Source organism: Sarcophilus harrisii, chromosome 3 (genome assembly GCF_902635505.1).
Source record: "Sarcophilus harrisii chromosome 3, mSarHar1.11, whole genome shotgun sequence".
In the NCBI taxonomy this organism is placed as follows: domain Eukaryota; kingdom Metazoa; phylum Chordata; class Mammalia; order Dasyuromorphia; family Dasyuridae; genus Sarcophilus; species Sarcophilus harrisii.
This window is the reverse complement of record NC_045428.1, coordinates 558,579,304-558,585,303: the sequence shown is the minus strand read 5'-3', so window position 1 is coordinate 558,585,303 and position 6,000 is coordinate 558,579,304. Positions and strand designations below refer to the sequence as shown.

At 40.0% G+C, this 6,000-nt stretch overlaps 1 protein-coding gene across 4 annotated transcripts in view; it reads left to right on the top strand.

Annotated features, from left to right (window-relative positions):
* The first annotated feature begins 4,791 nt into the window (after positions 1 to 4,791).
* The window catches only part of NIPAL3 (NIPA like domain containing 3), a 56,720-nt gene continuing 55,511 nt past the window's right edge, over positions 4,792 to 6,000 (top strand). For 2 of the 4 annotated variants that reach the window (XM_023499824.2, XM_003764945.4), the window contains exon 1: positions 5,027 to 5,188. The gene's annotated coding sequence lies outside the window, so the exon portion shown is untranslated. Of the gene's footprint in view, positions 5,189 to 5,222; positions 5,271 to 6,000 lie in introns of those variants that run through there. The other 2 variants (XM_031962592.1, XM_031962590.1) reach the window with 2 other exon arrangements.

Below are 6,000 nucleotides of genomic sequence, written 5' to 3'. Positions count from 1 at the left end.
ATAGATACTGCTTATTGTTTTAAGGAAAACTACTTTTATCCCTATACTCTCTAAGGTTTTTAATAGGAATGATTCCTGCATTTTGTCAGAAGCTTTTTCTGCATCTATTGAGATTATCGTATAATTTCTATTAGTTTTGTTATTGTTATGGTTGATTGTGACAATAGTTTTCCTGATATTGAACTAGTCTTCCATTCTTGGTATAAATCTCATTTGGTCATAGTGTATTATCTTGCTGATAAATTGCTGTAATCTCTTTGCTAATACTTTATTTAAAATTTTTGCATCAATATTCATTAAGAGATTGGTTTACAATTTTCTTTCTCTGCTCTGACTGTTCCTGGTTTAGGTATTGGTCCCTATTTGTGTAACAGAAGGAACTTGACTGGACTCCTTTACCTATTTTTCTAAATAGTTTTTTTTCCCTAGAATGAGATGATTTAAGTAATTTATTTCCTCTTCTGTTAATCTGGGCAATTCAGGACTTTCTTTCTGCTTCTACTTATATTCCCATATTAAGTGCTTAATAAATGCTTCTTGTTGCTGTTTGTTCAGATCTTTCAGTTCATGACTTCATTGGAGTTTTCTTGATAGAAATACTAGAATGATTTGCCCTTTCCTTCTCCAAAATGCTTGTCAACTAATTAATAAATTGAGAAATTATTTTTTCATCTTTTATTTAATGTTTTCTCTAATTCTTATGAAAACAATTTTTAACATTCCTTGAAAAATATTTTTGAGTTCAAAATTCTTCTCTCTTCCTCCCCTTCCCTTCTTCATTCAGAAGACAAGTTTTTAGGTTATATATGTGCATGCATGCAAAACATATTTAGTTATGTTGTGAAAGAAAACACAGACCAAAAGAAGCACAAGAAAAATAAAGAAAAAAGTATACTTTGATCTGCATTCAGACTCCATTAGTTCTTTCTCTGGAGACAGATAAATTTTTCATACAAAGTCCTTCGAAATTGTCTTGTATTGCCAAGAATAGCTAATTCATTCATAACTGATCATCATATAATATTGTGTGTACAATTGTGTGGGCAATGTTACAATGTTCTCCTGGTTCTGCTCATTTCACTTTGCATTAATTAAAAAATGATTGATCTTAACGAGTATCAAAAAATGTTTCTAAATTTCCTACTGTGAATGACTATCAATTGGGGATTGACTAACTAAACAGATTACACTGTATATGAATGTAATAAAATATTGTTGCACCATTAGATTCATATTCAAGGGTTAGGTCTCCAAAAAGCATCGGGTCCTAGGTTGGTGGACTTGCATTCCCAGAATTATAACTCCAAGCCCCCATCAGTGAAGCTATCTTTAATAATCAGCTAGTAGATATAATTAGCTCAAAACAAAAGCATTTAGTAAAATGTACATGTAAGAATAGTAGCTATGCGATGTGGGTGTGTTTATCCACAAATACACACCATATCATTAGAAAGAGTGGTTATTACCTTAGAGCCCAATTTGAGTCCAGCACACTTGTAGTATTGTCAGGCTCTAATATTCTTTTTCTTCTTATGGTGTTTCCATTAAATATACCATCTCCACTAGAAAGGTATTTTAATTGGGTTTCCTGAGTCTGGTCATCGCTGTAGTTCAACTCTCTACTGCTGAAGCTAAATCTCTAGAGCCCACAGTCAGCTCTTTCCTCTGCTTTCACTTGTTCCTTGAAGCTGTTTCCCGTTTTGTGTGTGTGTGTGTGTGTGTGTGTGTGTGTGTGTGTGTGTGTCTATCTGTCTGTCTATCTTCTAAAGAGGATCTCTGATTCAGGCTTCAGACTACTAGATTCTTTGAATTGCTTGATTGTTGGACACACTGATGTGTGCATGGCTGATGGATGCAGGGAAGATAGGAAATAAACTCCTGCTTCTCTTCCCCATAAAGGTACAGAGGGGCATACTCTACAAAGCTGTTCTCTGCCCTCCATACCTAAAAGTCTGGGTTCAGATATGGCAGCTTTATCTTTGAAGGACCAGCTGGGGCTGTGAGCCAGTCTTTGGCCAGCCTCTGGCTGAGATCTCCTTCTAATTTAAGTAGAAAATATTTGCCCCTTTGTAAAGGGATGAGGGTATAGACCTGTCTTTGCATGTTTGTCAGCATACTAATACCTGGTTACCTTTGTTGTCTACTTATTGCTTTCTATAATTATATCAACTAACCTGGTGAGAGGTAGAGAATAACACCTACCCACATATATGTACTACATAAGTACATACACATTAATTTTTAAATTTATTTCATTATTTCCCAATTATATATATGTATATATATTTAACATTTTAAAAAATTTTGAGTTTTAAATTATCTCCCTTCCATCTCTTTCTCCTTAATTGAGAAGCAAGAAATTTGATATGTGAAGTCAAGCAAAACATATTAGCCATGTTGCAAAAGAAAATACAAACAAAACAAAACAATAAAAATAAAGTTTAAAAACTTATGTATCAATCTGCACTGACTTCATCAGTTCTCCTTCTGGAAGTGTATAGCATTTTTCATCATGAGTCTGTTGGAATTGTCTTTTGTCTTGATCAGAGTAGGTAAGCCTTTTTTTTTTTTTTGTAAATAATTTTTTTTATTATTATTTTTTTGTCCAATTACATATAAAGACAGTTTTTAACATTAATTTTTTAAATAAGATTTTGAGTTATAATTTTTCTCCTTCCCATATCCCCTCCCAAATTGTCAATCTATTATAGGTTATACATGTACAATCATATAAACATATTTCCATGTTAATCACATTGTAAAAGAAGAAAGAACAAAATGGAAAAATTATACACAGACAAAAAGTGAAAACAGTATGCTTCTGCACTCAAATTCCAAAGAGCTATCTCTTTGATAGTATTTCCCTTATGAGTCTTTTGCAATTGTCTTGTATTATTCTATTGCTGAGAAAGCAGCTAAATCTTTCACAGTAGCCTATCCTTTAAATATTGCTGTTACTGGGTATAATGTCTTCCAGGTTCTGCTCATTTCATTTTGCATTAGTTCATTTTAGTCCTTCCAAGTTTTTCTGAGAGCATCCTGCTGATCATTTCTTACAGCAAAATAGTATTCCATCGCAATCATATAGCACAACTTGTTCAGCCATTCCCCAACTGATGAACAAACCTTCAATTTCAAATTCTTTGCCACCACAAAAACAGTTGCTATAAATATTTTTGTACAAATAGGAGCTTTACCCTTTTTTTTGATCTCTTTGGGGGTATAGACTTAGAAGTGGTATTGTTGGGTCAAAAAGTATGCCCAGTTTTGGGGCATATTCCAAATTATTCTCTAGAATGGTTGGACTAGTTCACAACTCCATTAACAATGCTTCTGTGTCTCATTTTTTCCATATCTCTAGCATTTGCTATTTTCCTATTCTGTCATGTTAGCCAATTGGATAAGTAGGAAGTGGTATCGCTAAGTTATTTAACTTTCTGTAATCAGTAGTGATTTAGAGCAGCTGCCTATCCATATCCTTTGGCCATTTATCAACTGAGGAATGACTCTTATTTTTAAATATTTGTCTGAAAATTCTAGTTATTTGAGAAATGAGTCCTTTATTAAGCTGTAAAAAAAACATTCTACCTAAGTTTTCCCAGCAATTTTTCTCAAATGTTGCGTTCTTACCCCAAAAGCTTCTTTTGTAGGGACTTGTCAAACACTAGATTACTACTTACACATAATAATTTTAATTTTTTAATTTTTTTATTATAGCTTTTTATTTACAAGTTATATGCATGGATAATTTTACAGCATTGTCAATTGCCAAACCTTTTGTTCCAATTTTTCCCCTCCTTCCCCCCATTCCCTCCCCCCATGGCAGGTTGACCAATACATGCTAAATAACACATAATAATTTTAGAAGAAAGACTTTATTAGGGAACCATGAAAAGCTTCCTTTAGGAGATGACCTATGAGCTTAGCCTTAAAGAAAGGTAAAGATCTACCTACAAGTTGAAGGGAGGATGAATGCATTTCAGTCATGAGGTCAATTTGGACGAAAGGACGTGACCTTTCTCATTAGTTTTCAATCAATGCCCCTCCTAGAAACTTCCATAGATCTCCCACTAGCCTAAAAGACAACTTGCCCTTATTTCATTATCATACTTAAGAAAAGTCTATACTCAATGACTCTGATTCCTTGATTTCTTTGATTTGGCTTCTGTCCTTACCAATTTAGTAGAACAGCTTTGCAAATGACCTCATTAAATCGATGACTTTAAAATCCTGTGCTCCCTTAGATCTGCCTTTGCCCATTCCCATAACTTCAATCACCATGTATGTAGAACACCCCCGAATTTTATTTCAAAGGATCATAACTTTAGGGCTAGAAGGCCATGTAATCCCCAAATTTTATTTTTCAGATAAACTGAGAAAGGCTGAGAATGACAAAAGACCACGAGTAGAAGCAGCAGCAATGGTGGGATTTGGATCTGGGTTCTTAAGTTGTATGTCCTTTGCTCCCCCTTTTTCATGCTGCTGTCTGCAACCTCCAGTTCCAGGCCCGCGATTCCTCCATCCCCTGCCAGACAGCTTTGCTTGGATGTCCCACCGCTCTCATCTTTTCACTCCTTCTCCCTTAATCAATGCAATCAAGCAGCTGCCAAGTCCTAGAGAATTCACCTTGGCAAAGCCCTCGTTGTCCCCGCCTTCCTCTTCTCATTTGGACCAGCCTCGCTCTGCTCCTCGTTGCGTCTCAGCCTTTCCAGCCTTCCCGACCCTCGCTATGCGCCCTTCACACACTTTCCAAACCATCTCCGTAGAGCATCCGCTGGACCCCACCGCTGTTTCCAAGAACCGGCGTCACTCTGCCGTCACTCAGTGCCGGACGGGGCTGGAGACCCGAGCCCTTGCTCCAAAGCTCGCTCGCCCAGCCCGTCCGGGAAAAGGCCGGCGCAGGCGGCGGAACGGGGGTGCTCGGGGGCCCCGGCCGTCCGCGCCCCTCCGCCGCCCCTCCCCACACTTCGGACAGCCTTGTCGGGCTGCGGCCAATCGCCTGCGGATGGCGGCTTCACGCCCGCTTAGCGTCACGGAGCGTCACCGCTCAGCGGCAGGCCCGCGGAGGCCCCGCCTCGGAGAGCGAAGCTCTGCAGCAGCCGGGAAGCAGCGCGCTGGAGAAGGGATTAACCCGGGGTCCTCCCCGCCCGCGGCGCTGACGGATGGAGGCTGCGCGGAGGGCAAGCGGGTGAGCCCACTGCCCCGGCGGGCGCGGCCCGGGGCTCGGGGAGGGCGCTCTGGGGAAGTGAGTGCTGGTGCTTGTTGCCCGAGTAGGTGGAAAGTTAATTCGCTCTCCGTCCTCTCTGATGCATTTCTCCGCCGGGCTGCGCTGCCTGTCACCGGGCTCGTTTTCTGAGCAGTGTCGTGGTTAAAAACCATGCCTGGGGGGAGGGGGGAGAATGGGGGTATCTTGTTACCTGATGCTGGGATGAAGCAAACCAGGAAGTGAAATGGATTAAGCTCAGTTTTTTAAAAAAAAATGACCTCAGGTAGAAAGGGACGTCTATGGATGGCTTTATCCCAGACTCTTGTTCTAGCTAAGGATTATTTTTTTTTTAACTCTTGTGTTACGGGCCACACCCCAGAGCTTCCCGGATGGGCCCCCCCGATCTACGCTTGTAGAAATAACGCAGGTCTGGATGCAAATCGCGCCTCCGAGGCTTGCCAGGTGTGACCTTGGGCAAATTGTAATTTACTCACCTGTCCAAGGGCCTTTCGGTTTAGACCTGTGTGTCCGATTTTTGCTTCGTCCCCACCCCCTTCACCTGGCCTGCGCTCTCTTAATTCAGAAGAGAAGAGATTAAACCAAAGAGCATCTCTGAGCCAGCGAGACCATTAATATATTTCCTTTAATCTGTTTCTCCCCTCCCCTCCATCAGGCCCGAGATCTAAAAGAGAGCATAGATGTCGCCTAATAATCAAAGACAGCGAGACTGGGAAGGGGTGAAATGCTAAAGGTCACAGTCATTTATTAGGAAATTTTGGACTGGACCCTAAGCC